Source organism: Neodiprion fabricii, chromosome 2, assembly GCF_021155785.1.
Source record: "Neodiprion fabricii isolate iyNeoFabr1 chromosome 2, iyNeoFabr1.1, whole genome shotgun sequence".
Classification (NCBI taxonomy): domain Eukaryota; kingdom Metazoa; phylum Arthropoda; class Insecta; order Hymenoptera; family Diprionidae; genus Neodiprion; species Neodiprion fabricii.
In genome coordinates, this window is record NC_060240.1 from 33,639,661 (window position 1) to 33,662,323 (window position 22,663).

The 22,663-nt window shown below is 39.7% G+C and overlaps 2 long non-coding RNA genes across 2 annotated transcripts; both read right to left on the minus strand.

The window, feature by feature from the left end:
• Positions 1-3,087: 3,087 nt before the first annotated feature.
• LOC124175614 lies at positions 3,088-22,443 on the minus strand. The gene is made up of 3 exons (XR_006869204.1): positions 22,415-22,443; positions 15,136-15,141; positions 3,088-3,241 (listed from the first exon to the last, which is right to left on the minus strand). It is a non-coding gene; the product is annotated as an uncharacterized LOC124175614 (long non-coding RNA).
• LOC124175615 lies at positions 14,533-15,089 on the minus strand. Its single transcript, XR_006869205.1, has 2 exons — positions 14,995-15,089; positions 14,533-14,631 (listed from the first exon to the last, which is right to left on the minus strand). It is a non-coding gene; the product is annotated as an uncharacterized LOC124175615 (long non-coding RNA).
• Positions 22,444-22,663: the final 220 nt, after the last annotated feature.

The following is a 22,663-nucleotide window of genomic DNA, read 5'->3' on the forward strand; positions in this document are numbered from 1 at the left end:
TGGTTAAAATTTAAAGTTAATTCTTTGTTTATAAATATAATTCCTTTTTTTTTGACCAAAAAATTTTTCGTCTCAGAATTGATTCCTATGACGCTTGCCCGACCAATTGGACCCCAAGGAACTCAGAAAACGCAGCGAAAAGAGCGTGGGATCAACAGCAGAGAAATGGCGAAGGAAAAAGCACCTGCTGAAAAATGTCGAAAATTCAGGTTTTCGTTTTTAGGCCGTAACTTTCGATGCGTTGATCGCAGCGTATTGGGACTGTGCCCAATCGATTTTTCTCGCATAATTACGTCGGAATAGAGCCTGAAAGAATTGATTACAGCACTTTTCAAAATCGCGAAAATTTTCGCCAAAAATACAAAGGGGTTAACCTTCCTTTTTTTTTGACCAAAAAATTTTTCGTCTCAGAATTGATTCCTATGACGCTTGCCCGACCAATTGGACCCCAAGGAACTCAGAAAACGCAGCGAAAAGAGCGTGGGATCAACAGCAGAGAAATGGCGAAGGAAAAAGCACCTGCTGAAAAATGTCGAAAATTCAGGTTTTCGTTTTTAGGCCGTAACTTTCGATGCGTTGATCGCAGCGTATTGGGACTGTGCCCAATCGATTTTTCTCGCAAAATTACGTCGGAATAGAGCCTGAAAGAATTGATTACAGCACTTTTCAAAATCGCGAAAATTTTCGCCAAAAATACAAAGGGGTTAACCTTCCTTTTTTTTGACCAAAAAATTTTTCGTCTCAGAATTGATTCCTATGACGCTTGCCCGACCAATTGGACCCCAAGGAACTCAGAAAACGCAGCGAAAAGAGCGTGGGATCAACAGCAGAGAAATGGCGAAGGAAAAAGCACCTGCTGAAAAATGTCGAAAATTCAGGTTTTCGTTTTTAGGCCGTAACTTTCGATGCGTTGATCGCAGCGTATTGGGACTGTGCCTAATCGATGTTTCTCGCAAAATTACGTCGGAATAGAGCCTGAAAGAATTGATTACAGCACTTTTCAAAATCGCGAAAATTTTCGCCAAAAATACAAAGGGGTTAACCTTCCTTTTTTTTTGACTAAAAAATTTTTCGTCTCAGAATTGATTCCTATGACGCTTGCCTGACCAATTGGACCCCAAGGAACTCAGAAAACGCAGCGAAAAGAGCGTGGGATCAACAGCAGAGAAATGGCGAAGGAAAAAGCACCTGCTGAAAAATGTCGAAAATTCAGGTTTTCGTTTTTAGGCCGTAACTTTCGATGCGTTGATCGCAGCGTATTGGGACTGTGCCCAATCGATTTTTCTCGCAAAATTACGTCGGAATAGAGCCTGAAAGAATTGATTACAGCACTTTTCAAAATCGCGAAAATTTTCGCCAAAAATACAAAGGGGTTAACCTTCCTTTTTTTTTGACTAAAAAATTTTTCGTCTCAGAATTGATACCTATGACGCTTGCCCGACCAATTGGACCCCAAGGAACTCAGAAAACGCAGCGAAAAGAGCGTGGGATCAACAGCAGAGAAATGGCGAAGGAAAAAGCACCTGCTGAAAAATGTCGAAAATTCAGGTTTTCGTTTTTAGGCCGTAACTTTCGATGCGTTGATCGCAGCGTATTGGGACTGTGCCTAATCGATTTTTCTCGCAAAATTACGTCGGAATAGAGCCTGAAAGAATTGATTACAGCACTTTTCAAAATCGCGAAAATTTTCGCCAAAAATACAAAGGGGTTAACCTTCCTTTTTTTTTGACCAAAAAATTTTTCGTCTCAGAATTGATTCCCATGACGCTTGCCCGACCAATTGGACCCCAAGGAACTCAGAAAACGCAGCGAAAAGAGCGTGGGATCAACAGCAGAGAAATGGCGAAGGAAAAAGCACCTGCTGAAAAATGTCGAAAATTCAGGTTTTCGTTTTTAGGCCGTAACTTTCGATGCGTTGATCGCAGCGTATTGGGACTGTGCCCAATCGATTTTTCTCGCAAAATTACGTCGGAATAGAGCCTGAAAGAATTGATTACAGCACTTTTCAAAATCGCGAAAATTTTCGCCAAAAATACAAAGGGGTTAACCTTCCTTTTTTTTGACCAAAAAATTTTTCGTCTCAGAATTGATTCCTATGACGCTTGCCCGACCAATTGGACCCCAAGGAACTCAGAAAACGCAGCGAAAAGAGCGTGGGATCAACAGCAGAGAAATGGCGAAGGAAAAAGCACCTGCTGAAAAATGTCGAAAATTCAGGTTTTCGTTTTTAGGCCGTAACTTTCGATGCGTTGATCGCAGCGTATTGGGACTGTGCCCAATCGATTTTTCTCGCAAAATTACGTCGGAATAGAGCCTGAAAGAATTGATTACAGCACTTTTCAAAATCGCGAAAATTTTCGCCATAAATACATAAGTTAGACAAATTTCTTTACTAATTTTAGAATTCGCTGTTTCAATTATTCAAGCTTATGTTTTTATAGTACTAATTACTCTATACTCTAGAGAAGTAAACTAAATAATGTCAAATAAAAATATATCATTTCCTCAACATCCATTTCATTTGGTTAATTACAGACCATGACCTTTATTAGGATCATTAGCTGTAATAATTCTACTTTTAGGTTCTATTAAATGATTCAATTTCAAATTAAAAAATATATTAATATTAGGGATTCTAATCACCATTTTAATTATAATTCAATGATGACGAGACATCATTCGAGAAAGAACCTATCAAGGATTACATACATCAAATGTAATAACAGGGATAAAATTAGGAATAATTTTATTCATTGTTTCGGAAATTTTTTTCTTTTTATCTTTTTTTTGAGCTTTTTTTCATAGATCCCTCTCACCTTCAATTGAAATTGGAAGAATATGACCTCCAAAAAATATTACACCATTTAACCCTTATGATATTCCTTTATTAAATACAATTATTTTAGTTTCTTCAGGGGCTACAATTACATGAGCCCATCATAGATTAATAAATAATATAAAAAAAGAAACACTAAAAAGAATATTATTAACAATCATTCTAGGTATTACTTTCTCAATACTACAATGATATGAATATTTAGAAGCACCATTTACAATAGCAGATTCAGTATATGGATCAACTTTTTTTATTGCTACAGGATTCCATGGAATTCATGTCCTAATTGGTACAACATTTATTACAATTAACTTATTTCGAGTATACTTAAATCATTATTCTAATTTTTATCACTTTGGGTTTGAAGCAGCCGCATGATACTGACATTTCGTAGATGTAATTTGACTTTTCCTTTATATTTCTATTTACTGATGAAGAACATACTAATATATTTATATAATATAACTTAAGTATAATTGATTTCCAATCAATAAGTCTAACAAAATTTAGTATAAATAATTAAATTAATACTTAATACCTTAATAATAATTATAATAATTACTATTATTATATTAACTATTTCAATAATCTTATCAAAAAAAACATTTTATGAATTAGAAAAAAATTCACCATTTGAATGTGGATTTGATCCAAAAGGATACCCACGTATATCATTTTCTATTCGTTTTTTTCTAATTGCAGTTATTTTTTTAATTTTCGATGTAGAAGTAACATTAATATTACCAATAATTATAACCTTAACAATTTCAAATATAAAAATTTGACTATTTATAGTATCATACTTTATTTTAATTTTATTACTAGGATTATATTATGAATGAAAATTTGGGGCACTAAACTGAATTTAAACCTACAAAGTTGAAATAAAATTTATATTCAGTTTCGGCCTGAAATTATAGTTATTTTTTAATAACTCTACTTTATAGGATAATAGTTAAATATAACATTTGATCTGCATTCAAAAATTATTAATATAAATTAATTTATCTTAAATAATTTATATTAAAATTAATTGAAGCCAAAAAGAGGCTTATTATTGTTAATAATAAAAATGAATAAAAATTCCAATTAAATAGAAATATAAAATAAAAAAGCTTCTAACTTTTTATTAAATGATTAAAATTCATTTATATTTCTAATTTATATAGTTTATAAAAACATTACATTTTCATTGTAAAAATAAATTATTTAATTTTATAAATTAAATGTTTAAAGATTTAAATAAATCATCATATTATCTTCAATAATATACTTTAAATTTTAAGCTATTTAAACATTTATAATATAAAAAAATAATAAAAAAATAAAAAAGCAAATAATAAAAATAAATTTAAAACATTATTAAAATGAAAAATTAATAAATCTATAAATATATAAAAATTTTTTATAAAAATTATAATTATTCTTCTTTTATAAAATTCTAATCAATTTTGGTTAAAATTTAAAGTTAATTCTTTGTTTATAAATATAATTCCTTTTTTTTTGACCAAAAAATTTTTCGTCTCAGAATTGATTCCTATGACGCTTGCCCGACCAATTGGACCCCAAGGAACTCAGAAAACGCAGCGAAAAGAGCGTGGGATCAACAGCAGAGAAATGGCGAAGGAAAAAGCACCTGCTGAAAAATGTCGAAAATTCAGGTTTTCGTTTTTAGGCCGTAACTTTCGATGCGTTGATCGCAGCGTATTGGGACTGTGCCCAATCGATTTTTCTCGCAAAATTACGTCGGAATAGAGCCTGAAAGAATTGATTACAGCACTTTTCAAAATCGCGAAAATTTTCGCCAAAAATACAAAGGGGTTAACCTTCCTTTTTTTTTGACCAAAAAATTTTTCGTCTCAGAATTGATTCCTATGACGCTTGCCCGACCAATTGGACCCCAAGGAACTCAGAAAACGCAGCGAAAAGAGCGTGGGATCAACAGCAGAGAAATGGCGAAGGAAAAAGCACCTGCTGAAAAATGTCGAAAATTCAGGTTTTCGTTTTTAGGCCGTAACTTTCGATGCGTTGATCGCAGCGTATTGGGACTGTGCCCAATCGATTTTTCTCGCAAAATTACGTCGGAATAGAGCCTGAAAGAATTGATTACAGCACTTTTCAAAATCGCGAAAATTTTCGCCAAAAATACAAAGGGGTTAACCTTCCTTTTTTTTGACCAAAAAATTTTTCGTCTCAGAATTGATTCCTATGACGCTTGCCCGACCAATTGGACCCCAAGGAACTCAGAAAACGCAGCGAAAAGAGCGTGGGATCAACAGCAGAGAAATGGCGAAGGAAAAAGCACCTGCTGAAAAATGTCGAAAATTCAGGTTTTCGTTTTTAGGCCGTAACTTTCGATGCGTTGATCGCAGCGTATTGGGACTGTGCCTAATCGATGTTTCTCGCAAAATTACGTCGGAATAGAGCCTGAAAGAATTGATTACAGCACTTTTCAAAATCGCGAAAATTTTCGCCAAAAATACAAAGGGGTTAACCTTCCTTTTTTTTTGACTAAAAAATTTTTCGTCTCAGAATTGATACCTATGACGCTTGCCCGACCAATTGGACCCCAAGGAACTCAGAAAACGCAGCGAAAAGAGCGTGGGATCAACAGCAGAGAAATGGCGAAGGAAAAAGCACCTGCTGAAAAATGTCGAAAATTCAGGTTTTCGTTTTTAGGCCGTAACTTTCGATGCGTTGATCGCAGCGTATTGGGACTGTGCCTAATCGATTTTTCTCGCAAAATTACGTCGGAATAGAGCCTGAAAGAATTGATTACAGCACTTTTCAAAATCGCGAAAATTTTCGCCAAAAATACAAAGGGGTTAACCTTCCTTTTTTTTTGACCAAAAAATTTTTCGTCTCAGAATTGATTCCCATGACGCTTGCCCGACCAATTGGACCCCAAGGAACTCAGAAAACGCAGCGAAAAGAGCGTGGGATCAACAGCAGAGAAATGGCGAAGGAAAAAGCACCTGCTGAAAAATGTCGAAAATTCAGGTTTTCGTTTTTAGGCCGTAACTTTCGATGCGTTGATCGCAGCGTATTGGGACTGTGCCCAATCGATTTTTCTCGCAAAATTACGTCGGAATAGAGCCTGAAAGAATTGATTACAGCACTTTTTAAAATCGCGAAAATTTTCGTTAAAAATACAAAGGGGTTAACCTTCCTTTTTTTTGACTAAAAAATTTTTCGTCTCAGAATTGATTCCTATGACGCTTGCCCGACCAATTGGACCCCAAGGAACTCGGAAAACGCAGCGAAAAGAGCGTGGGATCAACAGCAGAGAAATGGCGAAGGAAAAAGCACCTGCTGAAAAATGTCGAAAATTCAGGTTTTCGTTTTTAGGCCGTAACTTTCGATGCGTTGATCGCAGCGTATTGGGACTGTGCCCAATCGATTTTTCTCGCAAAATTACGTCGGAATAGAGCCTGAAAGAATTGATTACAGCACTTTTCAAAATCGCGAAAATTTTCGCCAAAAATACAAAGGGGTTAACCTTCCTTTTTTTTGACCAAAAAATTTTTCGTCTCAGAATTGATTCCTATGACGCTTGCCCGACCAATTGGACCCCAAGGAACTCAGAAAACGCAGCGAAAAGAGCGTGGGATCAACAGCAGAGAAATGGCGAAGGAAAAAGCACCTGCTGAAAAATGTCGAAAATTCAGGTTTTCGTTTTTAGGCCGTAACTTTCGATGCGTTGATCGCAGCGTATTGGGACTGTGCCTAATCGATTTTTCTCGCAAAATTACGTCGGAATAGAGCCTGAAAGAATTGATTACAGCACTCTTCAAAATCGCGAAAATTTTCGCCAAAAATACAAAGGGGTTAACCTTCCTTTTTTTTTGACTAAAAAATTTTTCGTCTCAGAATTGATTCCTATGACGCTTGCCTGACCAATTGGACCCCAAGGAACTCAGAAAACGCAGCGAAAAGAGCGTGGGATCAACAGCAGAGAAATGGCGAAGGAAAAAGCACCTGCTGAAAAATGTCGAAAATTCAGGTTTTCGTTTTTAGGCCGTAACTTTCGATGCGTTGATCGCATCGTATTGGGACTGTGCCCAATCGATTTTTCTCGCAAAATTACGTCGGAATAGAGCCTGAAAGAATTGATTACAGCACTTTTCAAAATCGCGAAAATTTTCGCCAAAAATACAAAGGGGTTAACCTTCCTTTTTTTTGACCAAAAAATTTTTCGTCTCAGAATTGATTCCTATGACGCTTGCCCGACCAATTGGACCCCAAGGAACTCAGAAAACGCAGCGAAAAGAGCGTGGGATCAACAGCAGAGAAATGGCGAAGGAAAAAGCACCTGCTGAAAAATGTCGAAAATTCAGGTTTTCGTTTTTAGGCCGTAACTTTCGATGCGTTGATCGCAGCGTATTGGGACTGTGCCCAATCGATTTTTCTCGCAAAATTACGTCGGAATAGAGCCTGAAAGAATTGATTACAGCACTTTTCAAAATCGCGAAAATTTTCGCCAAAAATACAAAGGGGTTAACCTTCCTTTTTTTTGACCAAAAAATTTTTCGTCTCAGAATTGATTCCTATGACGCTTGCCCGACCAATTGGACCCCAAGGAACTCAGAAAACGCAGCGAAAAGAGCGTGGGATCAACAGCAGAGAAATGGCGAAGGAAAAAGCACCTGCTGAAAAATGTCGAAAATTCAGGTTTTCGTTTTTAGGCCGTAACTTTCGATGCGTTGATCGCAGCGTATTGGGACTGTGCCCAATCGATTTTTCTCGCAAAATTACGTCGGAATAGAGCCTGAAAGAATTGATTACAGCACTTTTCAAAATCGCGAAAATTTTCGCCAAAAATACAAAGGGGTTAACCTTCCTTTTTTCTGACCAAAAAATTTTTCGTCTCAGAATTGATTCCTATGACGCTTGCCCGACCAATTGGACCCCAAGGAACTCAGAAAACGCAGCGAAAAGAGCGTGGGATCAACAGCAGAGAAATGGCGAAGGAAAAAGCACCTGCTGAAAAATGTCGAAAATTCAGGTTTTCGTTTTTAGGCCGTAACTTTCGATGCGTTGATCGCATCGTATTGGGACTGTGCCCAATCGATTTTTCTCGCAAAATTACGTCGGAATAGAGCCTGAAAGAATTGATTACAGCACTTTTCAAAATCGCGAAAATTTTCGCCAAAAATACAAAGGGGTTAACCTTCCTTTTTTTTGACCAAAAAATTTTTCGTCTCAGAATTGATTCCTATGACGCTTGCCCGACCAATTGGACCCCAAGGAACTCAGAAAACGCAGCGAAAAGAGCGTGGGATCAACAGCAGAGAAATGGCGAAGGAAAAAGCACCTGCTGAAAAATGTCGAAAATTCAGGTTTTCGTTTTTAGGCCGTAACTTTCGATGCGTTGATCGCAGCGTATTGGGACTGTGCCCAATCGATTTTTCTCGCAAAATTACGTCGGAATAGAGCCTGAAAGAATTGATTACAGCACTTTTCAAAATCGCGAAAATTTTCGCCAAAAATACAAAGGGGTTAACCTTCCTTTTTTTTGACCAAAAAATTTTTCGTCTCAGAATTGATTCCTATGACGCTTGCCCGACCAATTGGACCCCAAGGAACTCAGAAAACGCAGCGAAAAGAGCGTGGGATCAACAGCAGAGAAATGGCGAAGGAAAAAGCACCTGCTGAAAAATGTCGAAAATTCAGGTTTTCGTTTTTAGGCCGTAACTTTCGATGCGTTGATCGCAGCGTATTGGGACTACACCCAATCGATTTCTCTCGCAAAATCACGTCGGAATAGCGCATGAAAGGATTCATTCCGACACTTTTCAGAATTGGCAAAATTTTCGCAAATAATGCAAAGGGGTTCAATGGTGTAATGGTTTATTTTACATCTTTTTCATGGCAATGTTGGAAAACATTATTGCAACATTCAAAATAAACAAAGTCTCAATTCCTTAACCTTAGCCTAGTTCTCTATTACTATTTAAGAGCTAGGGATAAAAAATTAGAACAGAGAATAGAAAAGAGAAAGACGGCGACGACAATGTCAGAAAAAAAGTGAAAAAGAAAAGAAAGACAAGAAAGCAGAATAAAGCCGAAAGCAGAAGTGGAGAAGACTGATTGACGAGTCACCATCAAGAGCGGGTCTCTTCCGTCCGGAAGAGATGCTGAAATAGATCGCGTCTAAAAACAGCAAGCTTCGAGACAGACCTGAGTTTGGTAGGTAGAGAGTTCCAGTGTCGAGCGCCCCTGACCGTCAGGGAGTGACGAAAAGCTTCAGAATGCCTAAGGGGCAGCACAAGTTCACCTGGATTTCGCAACGTGGAGGTGGAAGCTGCAGGTGCACGAAGCGAGAATAATGCGGACAGCCTTAGTTTTTCTGCATTTTTGGAGCTAAAAATTTCTGGTCTCAGATTCGATTTGAACGACCCTTACCTGACTGATTGGTCCCTCAGGAACTTAGAAAACGCAGCAAATAGCGCGTAGGACCAACAGGAGAGAAATGGCGAGCGAAAAAGAACCTGCTGAAAAATGTCAAAAACCCAGGTTCTTGTTTTTTGCTGTAACTTTTTATGTGTTGATCGCAGCGTATTTGGACTGCGCCCAATCGATTTCTCTCGCAAAATTACGTCGGACGAGTTCATGAAAGAATTTTTTCCAGTACTTTCCAGAATCGCGAAAATTTTCACCAAAAATGCAAGGGGGTCCGCCTCACTCTTTCTCATTTCTATTCTCAATAATAATTTTGTGTATCGCCCATAAGCCAGTAAGTACACACATGCTAACTACTGCCTTAAGCATACCATTGCGAAGACTGTGTTACTGGGAAGGTGAATGCAGCCAACATCATGTCGAAATCGGTAACTCTCTGATGTTCTGTAATACGTTCTAATCTCTACGGTTGGAACATCTCAGGGGACGCAAGCGCACGACGATTTCCGGTTGTGACACCAGAGTCTTTATTTTCTCCAGTCATCGAGTCGGATCATCATCAGAAGCTAAGTGAACTGTATTGCGGTGAAAATTTTGAAATTCTTCCAAGTTCCCAATGAAAGTCTGCAACGGAAAAATTTTTTAGAAATCCACCCAGTACAGTACGTCAATCGTAGAATATATACGCATGTATATGGTTAATGGATATGCATTGGTGAAAACGGGTCTGGTCATAGATTGATAAGTCAGTTAACTCTAACAATAAGAGTACGTGGCCAGATTCGCTGTAATGCATTTCCACAAGAAATATGGTCGAAGCAAAGCCTTATTCTAGCATATTTCGCTGTATTCGAGTTGTGCTTATGTATTGCATTAAATTCAATGAGTTATAAATCAGAACATTGACAAAAATTTGTGGGGAACTTTAGTGACTGCATGAGTTATAACGTTTGCCTTTCACATAAGAGGGGGATTTTCATAGCCATCATTCAAATCCGTCAGTACCGTATGAAAGAGTTTCTTCTTTTATTATTGCACTATTTTTCTTCTGATCCTGATTAGGATTAAAATACAATTACGTATTTAACGATTGGTCTTCTATTCATTGTAACAATAGAATATCACTGAAACAGGAATTATTCACTTCTATATAATTCGAAACTCTTCCCAAAAGATAGAAAATATGTGTCTTTATGTGGACATAACGGTGTATTTGTCATGCATTTTATACAAGAAATGTGATGGGTTCGGAACGCTCAAAGTAGTATCGCTTTTCGACATTAATGCCTGGCTATGGGAAAGTGTGGGTAGTAAAAATGTTAGCGCGACACCCGACACGTCATTAGACAATCATCAGAAGCAAGAGTACTTAAAGATACTCCAACCCCAGCCGCAAGTCACGCAAGTTATTTAATGACAGTGTGCAATATTTAATATGTTACTTTTTCATGCTGTTCCAGTCACCTCAGGTGGATCGGGCCGGAGAAAGCATATAGATGGTGCCTCAGGTAGAGCTAAGCCATCTACAAAATTGAAAATAAAATATGCATCTGAAGCGTCTGTTTCGTTACATTACACGGCGATATATTTCTCTCCGTTATATGCATACAAGTACATCAACCTTTCCATACGGGTCTGTGGCTTGTGCAGAACCGTGACAAAGTATTTTCATGCCACGAACGAAGGAAAAAGTTGTTTACCCGTCCTTCTTTCTACAGCGATCAAGCTAATGTCGCATTCCGGCAAAAGGCAATCATCTTATCTGTAATATACACATATAATAAGCTAGATTAAAGAGTTTATAAGGCAATGATTGCACAACCAAAATCCAAGATGAATAACTACGAAAAATTTTTCACTTTACAAATCACTTTGAAAAGATAGTCGAACCCGTCGAACTTCTTCGCATGGAATTTGGCCGAATTTTAATAATGTTACAATTAATTCTTTGATGCACTATATGATGATTTTGCGATAAAAATCAATAGCGCGCAGTGCGAATACGCTGCGATTTACGAATCGAGAGTTACAGCAGAAAAACAAGGGATTTTTTTTGGTATTTTTTCGGTTGTTGATCTTTTGCTGTTTCAAGCGTCTATTTTGCCATTTTGGGGGTGAGATTTTTGGTGAAAGATCGCTATACACGTAAAGTTCACCCCATGAACTCGGATCAAAAGTTACGACCTAAATACATAAAATTTGCAACAGGTTCTCAAAAAGGTGAAGACGAGGAATTCCGAACTCACCGCTTGAAGTTTCAGTTTATTCAATACGCTTTGATTGATAGACAAGTGTTCGAGTGTCAGTGTGTAGTAATTCACCTGATTGACATGTAGAATTGAAGTAAGAGACGCAAAGATTTTTGATTACACATTACATAAGAAATCAAATTATTATGTAGCAATTACTAAGCAGTATACATATATTGTGTTGAGCAAAATATGAGAATTGGAATGTGAAAAAGATCTTATCATGGTTGAAGAATATAGTGTAGTATTCCGCGTGCGTACCAGTACTCCTCGCCTCTGCAGGAAGCAATGTATGATGTTTATTATTAACTTATCTACATTTTATGTAACCTGTGTGACAAATAAAGAATCGAATTGAACGCAAGATTTTTTTTTAATTCCTCAACTGGTGATCGTTTGCTGTTCAATATCTTGTTTTTGGACTTATGAGGATCCGATAATTCTAGCAAAAATCATAAAAGTCGATTGAAACACTAAAGATTATTTGGTAAAAAAAAATTAGGCTAACCCCTTTGTAGTTTTGGCGAAAATTTTTGCGATTTTCAAAAGTGCTGGAATAAATTCTTTGGTGGACTATATCGACTTAATTTTGCGAGAGAAATCGATTGGGCACAGCTTTGATTTTGATTTTTGATTACCGCAATCATCGCTTCAAAATTTACAGCTCAAAAACCAGACAATTCCGTTCTGATGATCCACCGACGGTCTCTTCGTTATGTTTCTAAATTATTGAGGGTGAATTTAGTTATCATATCAATATTTATCACGATCAATCACGACATAACTTCACATGGCAGACATTTTTTAAGTGTGCTATTCATATTATACAAATCCAGAGTAAGACCCTTTTCCCTCTACTGCCACTAATCAAAAATTGTCTGTGATCCATTGTCCAGCTATCATTGTACAAATTTCTTCACCCATCCATTTTTCATTCTCACTCTGTTTAGATTTTAATCGATTCACCCTCAAATTGCATCACCAGATCAGTAGTTCACACTTATTACAGGTGTGACTACATGCGGTTCGAAATTCAATTGCTGATAACGCCTAATAAGGTCGGTAATCGCAGACAATTCTCATTTTCTCATCATTATGTTTTTCTTCGTTTTCGACGCTACAGTATTCCAGTTACATGTGACAATTGTAGAACAGATACTCAGGACATTCATCCACGTCACTGAATCCCTGTCAAGTTACATTGTTTCATACTTCTGACCCATTCAAATCGGCGATACCTACATGTAGGAAAAACGTGAAACAACTCACGCACCCATTTGTACACTAGTTATCATCATTTATAATGCAGACTTCAGCCTATGCACACCTTTACCTTACGTCGTATAACATGTTTAGCTGGATTGTTCATTGAATACTGCACTAACTTTAGTACGTAGCCATACAACCACTGGCTGAAACTTCAGACTGAGTTCACTGTAGTGGGTTTCAGCCTTACGGTTCACCTTTCGTTCATCGTTATATTAATATAACTGCGCGATATATCAGTCACTGAAGATCGTAAATTGCTGCGAGAAAATGGCGAGAACAGCCGCTCTGAAAGTAAACACCAAGATGCTAAAAGTACTTTTCTCCATCTTGCACAGAATTCGAAACTGAAGGGCAATACAGTTTTTACTTTGGCATAATTTCTGAATATCGAACGAATTTTACGAGCTGAATTCTCAGCTTTAGATCATTTGCGGGAGATAAAGTCTCAACAGTTTAACATTCTACGGAAATCAATTTTTCGCTAGTAGGGAATTTATTCATCAAATATGTTTATCCGTCACTAATCTAACGCAGTTTTTAACTGACCTTTCGTTTTGATCGATACATCACGACAGGTTTGCTTCCAATGTTTCATTCCTGTAAATTCATTTTGATATCTGTGGACAAATTTTTAACATATTTTCGCTGATTTAAAAGAAAAAAATTACCCGACCTGCAGGGTAAATTTGCGTAATTTTTATAAAAATCAGTAACCCCACAAATACGGTATATAAAACATTGTTTGGCAAAAAGAAGAAACCGAAACGTTTTCAGATGTAGATCGAGGAACGGGATACCCATCTGTTTACTGAACCAAATCTTTTGTCAAATACGGTGGAACTACAGGGTACTTGTTTTAATATGCATCTATGTATACGCAGCAGTAAAAATAGGTGGATATATAGGAGTGCCCGACTCACTTTTATAGTTTGAATTCGAACTAGAGCGTAAGACTCTAGTATCCACGTGGCTATAAGTAGACGACGTAAGAACATACGTATGCCGTTTACTTATTCATCCACATTGTTTAAGTACGCGATATACGGAACTTTTGCGAGACCTACCCGTACAGTTTTGCAACCTACGAGTCACTTTATTTCACGATTTTCTCGCAGCATTGTTACCCGACGCTTTTTGAATACAAATTATTACGTTTTCTCAACCAGATCTCGGAGACCTTTATATCCACGCTGATCATTACTATTAATGACGACGCGATGTACCCGGCGCGTTCGTAATGCCCTTATGAATAAGTTGAAAACGTCGGAGGCTGCCGATTCACCTTCTGCCCCTTTGCTATTATGCGTCACGCAAAATACTACACTATAAATTCATCATATTCTCATCGTTTATTCATCGCTCAAATTGTAGTTCCTCGGTACGCTTTTTCCGCTCTTCACAGTGTCTAGTTTTTCAATTATTCAAGTGAACCGTATTCGTGGTAGAAGGACAAAATTGTCCCGATGTTTCGCTTGTTTTTCTCTCATTGGTTGACACCATTGTAATCCGTCAAAGTACGAACTACGATATCACATTCAAACTACGACGCTTTCCGCCTGAAGGATAGGCGTCAACAAGAACGTCGGTGTACGTTGGGTTGTCTGTCTACAGGCGTAATAGGATCCTGAATCTTTTAAGGGACAACACCACTGTGACCCCCTGTTTTTGTTGCCGTTTTTCAAGAATTTTTTTTTGTGGGAAAAAAAGAGATATTTCCAAAATTTTTTTTTGTTTTGTTCGTTGTTTATTAAAGATACATAACAAATTTTTTAAAAATTTTCACGCCCTATGGTGGCGCTGGGGAAGCTCCCGCGTCAGGTGCCGTTGCTTCTGCAGTGATTCGCGGCACGCAGCAGAACTGTCTTCAAAGTCGATCTGAAAAAAAATACCGAGTGTTTTCGTTAATAATATGATATTTTGAAGAGAAGTACATAGGGATTTGAAAAAATATTGATTTTTAAAAAATTGGGACGCTTTCGAAATTTAAAGTCGATTTTCGAGCAAAATTTCTCGTCGAAAAAAGCCTATAATTTATTTATCTATTGAGATATCGAAAAAATCCTATGTACTTCTTTAGATAATCTAGTTTTATTGATGCAGTCCAAATTTGAAGTCGATCGGATAAGAATTGCTCGAGTTCTACTGCGTGCCGCACTCAAAAAAGTGGTTTTGAGAAAAACGCGTTCAAAGTTTGAAGTTCGTTTTTATGCGATAAATTGAAAAAAAAAAATTTCTTACCTAGTCAGCGATTCCGGCACCATATAGCTGGCCTTCAAGAAGCAAATCACGGTCTCCAGCAACTTTTCTCGAACTTGTAGAGGCTCTCCTTGCCTCTTTTGCAGCATCCGTGAGCGAGAGCTCCGCCTGCTCGATCGTCACGGAGCGCTGCACCGCTCCACAAAATATTCAATATCTCCGAAAATAATTATTTTTTCGACCTGCAACCAACGGCATTCGATTCCTAAATGTATTCTAGATTTTCTTAGATGGTTTTAAAAAAATCGATTTTTTGAAGCTGTCACAGTGGTGTTGTCCCTTAAGTCTTACGAAGAATCTGTGGATTCATTTTTATGAATTGGTCGAAATATCATTCCATTATGACAACAGGGTTGTGGCGAGGTAATTCAATTTGTCTCTGGTATGTAAATTGTACCGACGCGAAAATTCCTTCATGACATCTCACGGTTATTTAGCACATGGTATATGATATATGCACACATGTATGCGGTATTCCGCTGCACGAGAGAGGTAATAAAAGTATCACAAAAATACGTCCATCACTGTACGAGTTTTTCGCTAATAGTTAAATCCCTGTGCGGCTTTGACCGCAGCTGCACTACTGCTGCTCTACCAACTATACACATCGAGTAACGAAACCAACGAAATTGTTTGCACATATGCATATTTCATCCCGGTCCGCGTTCTGCCTTCGACGGGGTTTTGCCTGTCAGCTGATGTAACGAGTCGAAGAGTTTTCATTATTCAAACTCGTCAGAATTAATTGACAAATTCAACGTAGGCGGACAAATCAATTCATATTTTTTATGCACTTTTTCGCAAAAGCGTACAAGCGAAAATACGGATTGGAATTTTTGTAACTTTAAAGCGAACAAGGCATCTTGGATTGTCCTGAAATCTACGAAAAAAGCAAATCACGCTGGCATCGAAAATTTAGACTTTTTTCAGGATTTCCGTCCGAAGAAACTTTGTTTCCATCTGCATAAGCATCACATTTATGGGTAAAAAATTGACGTTATACATCTCGCGAGGTGGCCGTGGGATGAATCTAGATTACACGTGGAACGCGGGAACGCGATTGCCGCACTACAGTGCAGCTTTGGCCGCTCGAGGGTCAATTTGACAAATTGCGGATCGCTTGCATTTAAAAGGAGATGACCATTTGATTTCGGAATTTGCACAAAACAGGTAAACCACCGACACACCTACGTACATACGATGACAGAACTCTGCAGTGCAGATATAAAATTAGACACGACATCGCTGTACATCATATACTATACCTCATAGGTGTGTACGTACATACCAATTTTTTACGACAAGGGATAAAAATCACGGATGAAGTTATACCCGCATCACAATTCGTATAAAACATAAAACCGATGTACTGTGGAAGAAGGCAGATGCTGGTGTATCTAAGGTTAAATAATAGATGAAGGAGGGATCGCACGGGCCGTTACAGCCGTATGAGCCAGCATGTAGCCGGCCAGGCCGCGGGGAGAGAGTTTGTATTCCGCATTTTTATGCGGGATTTTATGTTAGCAAGCATTTGTTTGCCGGAGATATATTTTATAGGCTGCATTCTCGTAATCCTCCCCCGTTCTGAGTTTCGGAATAGTTTTTCCACCCCACCTTACTCATCCCCCCCCCCCCAAGCTTCCCGCAACGCCGCGATGGCCTACTATCTCTCCTATTCTTCCCAATGCCTTGATCCCGATGGGAGAAGAATCCTGATAGCTATTTTATAAGACCCACTTTCAGAGCGGCACGGATAAGCTGTCATCTCTTATCATCCCTGCGCCTTTCGGCTATGCCTGTACATCCCATACATACCTTCGTACATCGATATGTTTTACCCCAAAGACCGTAACTTCGTCGCATGCCTACCAGGATCGTGTCTCCCTCTTATCTGGCTCATGTTATCATCTCACATTCTCCGAGCCTTAAACGTAGGAGCGAAGCTTCCGGGCCTTGAAGTATCGGAAGCCAACTTTTCCGCTTCTATTGCACCGCTGCAAATGCTTATTATCCACTTTGCGCTGTTGCGGTATTCTGCGCGACGATCGAAAATTTGATTCAGCGGTTTGCGCCGATCTGAAAACCGTAACGGAACGTCGGGGAATTTTAATGAAAATATGGAAACCGGATGATGCTACTGCAGATTTTTTTCTATTTTTCAACAGTGGCTCAAACACGGTTCATTCGTGCAGATCGTTTCGTACTTCGCTATGATTTCCGATACCATAGAATTCGAAGAATAATTACACAACTTCTTTATCGGCCCTAAACGTTATGTGCAAAGAACATTAGTTTACGGTCGAGAAGACCTTGGAAACGTCGAGAATTTTAGAAAATGAGAATTCGAAACGAGCTTGTCTTTGTCAAAGCTTCCGTGTCGCTCCTTTTCACCACTACGAACCCCTGAACGGTTGTTGTCAGTTGAACATATGCTCTCTCGATAAATTTGCGAAGACATACAACCTTTGCGTATATAAATTTAAGCATCGTTTGTTGGTTTCTTACATTTTGCAGGGCGTTCCTTCTCTTTAGAGTTGTGAAAAATAAAACTGAATATATAGGGTAGCCCTTTGATGCTCGAGGCGTTACAGACGGAAATACGTGATGTTAATCATGCGTGTTGACATTATCAGGCGTTAAAAAAAATGTCCAAGAATAATATTTACTTCATTAAAAAAAAAAACATCTGGAAAGAAAATAAACGATGCAAAAACAAGTCAACTTATTTTCCAGTCATCTTGCAAACCTCGATATCTCCTCGAGCCTGAAAGAGATGCCAGGGTTAAAGAGTTGAGCAGCTCCGATTTTTCCGCTTCTTATCGTCGCTGTCTCTTTCTCAGAACAGAATTACCCTCGACGCGTTTGCAAAGCCACTGAAAAGGCGGACGATATTTCCGAAGGTAAGAAGCGGAGCGTTTGAAAATCGAACTTCTCAAAGAGAATAAGCGCTGGCATGAAGCGAAAGAACTTCCGCGGAAAGTTATATAATCCTCTCAGCTGCAGGTCTGGGGTTTGGTGCAGGGTATGACGGTGGTCGTGATGACAACTATGGGCGTCGGGATGTCGACGCCGGTTCGTCGCAACGGCAGCAAATGCTTTCCGTGTGTAGTCATTCGCACTGCATGTACCCACTTTGGTATAAACTTAGAGGACTGGGCGAAATTCTCAATTGTTACAATGCGCTGCAAGTGTGGGATACGGTACAACGTCGTACAATGGCTGCGCGGTAATAATACGAAACTTTTTTTCTAAAAAGAATAGAAAGCGACGCCCGTGTTCTTTCATAATCGAATTTGCGAAAAGTATATTTCGTTTGTAGATCAAACCTCTGTCTAGGGGATATAATTCAAACCGAACCTCAATTGTGGATACTGTAATATTATGCAACGTTTCGGCGTTGCATGCTTGCTCCTGTTACAGCATCAATTATTCTCCATTATTCCGCACTTTGCAAAACGTGTAACAATCGGTACATGTACGCACTGAAATTTTCCGGATCCACGAAAGCTGATTCAGGATCGGCGAATCCATCCGTGACCGTCGATAAATTTAGCTGGAATATGGATGGCCACATTTGTTTTGAGCACACGCGGTGCTAGAGGTGAAATCTAAAATATCTCGCGTTCGTGATTCCGCCAACAATTGACCGGTCGTTATCTGGGAGAAATGAAGTGTGCAGCGTAATCAGACGGCCGGGAACTGCAGTCTGTTGTCCATCCGCAATACGTTTCAGCGAAGACCTTGTTCCGAGGCAACAATTCGCGAGAACTCCCGGCCCTTCATTAAGCCCGGGTTCCAAGTTCACCGTTATCGATCATCGTGAAGGGAACGAATAAATCGCGGTATCTGCAAAGTGTCTGTTGAGACGGTTGTTACCGGGGGAGGAAAAAAGAATTAAGGAAAGCCGGAGCAGCTACAATCCGACAAATCGTAAATGTGAAACTGGCGTATTGGCGTGAGCGCTGGGCTGTTATAAGGTGAAGGTGGGTTTAAAAGTGTCGAGATTCCGGGGCGAAATTCAAACCGGTGAGGACAGCCAGAGCGGAATAAAGTATGAACTGCTTTTAACGGCTTCCCGAAGAATGGAGGCCACGAAGTGTGGAGTCTGCCGGGCTGCAGAGAGCAGACAAAGACGGACAGACTTTGGTGTCTCCGGACTCCAAGTTCGAGGCGAAAAGAATTGGAGCTGCGATATATAGACGGGAAACTCGGCAGCGATTACGACTAGGTAGGACTGCATGCAGGGCTCAGCGCAGCGAAAGACTCGCTGCGAAAAATGCACTTTCATAAAAATTTCATTCGCTGTTACGTAGTTGTTTGGGATTGCAACCGCCGATATTGAATTGGCCGTTACGTCCGGCACAAAGGATGCCATCCACCGGCTGGAAAGGCACTTGTATTTTATCCTTCCTTCGATCAGTGCCCGCAGAGTCGTCTATCCGTGGTCTAGGAAGTGCTTCGCGTGAATAGCAAGTTTTACGCGCCGACGTGGAGTCGTCTTTAAGAAGCTGGTTCAACGTTCGATTGAATTACGGAGATTCTCAATTTTCGACACATACTTCCGAGGGATCTTCGTACCCATAAATATGACGGTGATAATAATGGGGTATAAAATACTCACAGGACACTGCGGATGCAAGGAAAAAGCTCGTGAGCTACAGAAATAAAGCGGCATCAATGTGCCAAACGTATGGACATTTGGCGCGCGATAAGGTTCTAGTGTCGGTTCAGAAATGTTTATTATACCGCCGAGTCACCCCGGGTTTGTCAGAAAGCGTCTTACGTGCGCCAGTGGAGGCGTTTGAATCCTTTTGACGATACGCTACGGCAGACATTGCGAATACATATGGGGCATTCTGCGCCTCCTCCTTTTGGACCTACGAAAATTGTTCTTTCACGTGATACGTACTTTGAGAGAAGAAAGCAAAGAGAAAATTTTCATCAACTCGGAGGGTGTTCTTTTTCCGAAAAAACGGTAGAGGAGCGAAGTACGGTCCGAAAATATTACCGCAATTTTGAAACCTGAGCTGCGTTTTCTTTTGTGGAAGCGTTCTTGCCGCTGCTCCTCTTGTGCTCGATGTTCGATGGCGAAGAAAAAAGAATAAATAAAAATGGCGTGACTGGAGGAGCGAGATAATCGTAGTTGAAGCGTATATCATCATACCCATTGTCAGTAATATTATTTCGTTATTATTTTAATGGATTTGGCTCTCACCCAACGTTAATCCACCGCGCCTTCGCGATATGCGGACAATGCACGAGAAAGTTTCTAGGTCAACGGAAGCCGGAGATAAAACCTGCATAATACGTACCAGCTATGAACCTTCGCTGGGGGTAATTTTCACTATTTTAAACGATCCAAAAGCCTCGACATATTTCACACCGAGACAGACGTATATGCAACTCGATCTGCGGTCGACATATTTCTTCACGACTCACCGACGCCGATATCGGTGGTCGCGTATTTATCGAGTGCCAACTTCCGGAAGTGTCGTTATGTCGCCTGAATCGCGCTATCAAAAGTTGAATAAAAATAACAAATTCGAAAATTTCTATCCCCCATTTTATTTTCTACGTCCTATAGATACGTAAAACATGTTTCCTTAACTGAATATGGTCCGAGCGCTTGTTCGCCCTAAGGAACTCAATTTTCAAGGAGCCGTATTAAATTTGGCCAAATTGTGACTCTGAGATATCCAGTAGAGGGAGCCAAGAGATATCATTTACTTGTAAAACAGATGCAAAGTATTATTAGCAGCCCTTTCAGGAATGGGATAAAATTCCCTCCGCTATTCTGCGTCGCTTCGTTGCAAAGACAAGTTACGTTTCTATGTAATCCCTCTCAAAGAATTGAACGTCAGACGGTTCGTGCAATTTTCGCATCAGAAGACACTGCTTGGTAAGATAATAAAATGATGCAAGCTTATTGTTAGCGAGTAAGTCGAACGGAAGATTTATTCTTCGTTTCAAACGATTCGCTGAATTTTATTTTACAGTTAAATTGGCAAGTTAAAAAAAAATATATATACCTACTCACGACGCCGTGTGAATTTAATTCGAAAACTTTTGTGAACCTTACGAGAGATCAAGGTTTCTCACCGCATGGCGCACTTTCCGCAGATTGATACGTACATGGAACGCCTGAATACGTAAGACGCAACGCGATACCCTGCAGAGGTGAAATTTTCCATGTCAGAGAAGTGCCGTAAAAGAAAGGTCTTGCGATTTTTAATTCCAACGCCAGGTCGTTGCGTTACCGTTCTCTCTTATTTATTATTTCGTTTTATTAGACGCGTTGCTATACACAGGCGTTCGCTATTTCCCGGGTAATTTACCCCACCCCTTCCCTTTCTTCGCCCCGCCGTTTCCTTATGCTTTCTTCGTACTACAGCGAAGCTATTTAAAGAGAAAGCTATTTTTTAACGACAATCATGAAATAGTCTAGCAGGAATTTCCCTGTTTCATATTTTCCACGAGAAATTCCCCGCGTTGTAATCTCATCGTTGTAATATGTATGGCGTAAAATTTCTTACCTTTGAAACGTTTCAGGTATTCCACAGTGTCTCAACCGACTATTTACTATCACAATGCTATCAAATTCTTATTACAAAGTTGATTAAATCTCGTGAAACGAAGCCGAGCTAACTAAGTTGAGAACGATACCGCTGTCACCTCACCGCCGGTCTATTAATCCATAAACGAATGACTCGATCAACGCTACTGACCTTCCATCATCGTCGCTACTCCAGTAGCCGCTGTCGGCGTTGATTCGATTACACGAAAATTACTCTCGCGCCGATATTCGGAACAGCGTTTCGAAGCTCTTGGCACGGTGGTCAGCGATCGTTTCTTTGCTCAACGATTCAATTAGAAACCGGTGACAAATTATATTCATTTTCCCTGCCATCAACGCTAATGGGCAACCGCACGGTCCTGAACTGGCCGAGCCACATCTGGTGCAACATACGGAATGATTGCTGCCACGGCGGGCCTATACTGTTCTCCAAAATGAATGGCATTAAATTTAACAATGTCAATTTACCGAGGCGGTTACACCGACCGGCGCCCTGAGCTAACGCAGCGATGTTCGATCGCACCTTGACCCAAATACCTGTAACGCCACATTTTTCTCGATGATTGGTAACCAGGCTTGCAGACTGCGTAGCTGCACCTTGTATTTGTGTTATTCGTCGATTTCAACCCGCGGAAAGAATCCTTTGGCGAAAACCGGGCAGGTCTGATCCTGGTCTGCGGATGAAAGCGGAATTCTCGAAGCGCTCGGAGGTGAGCCGTGACCTGTTATAACTATGCGCATCGTGCATAGAAATGGCCTTAAATTAACTCGGAACATTGCGAGGAGCCGGGGGCGTGACGCGTAGGTAGGTGTAACGTTATATTACACGCGTGTAGGGACGAATTTACGGTCCAGGTATCATTCGACGCCGAGGCCGTGACGCGATGCATAATATATGTATACCGAACTCCGGCGGGACCGACGCTTATTGTTAGGCTGCGCGGCGTAATTGATTGTAGCCCGGCAGAGCCCGGGTTCAATTGTGTCAATTACACGTCTTTGCACGCCTCGCACGACACGCGCGTGCGCCGAGACTCGCCGCGGCGCAAGATGATAATTTCAGTCTGCCTGCAACGC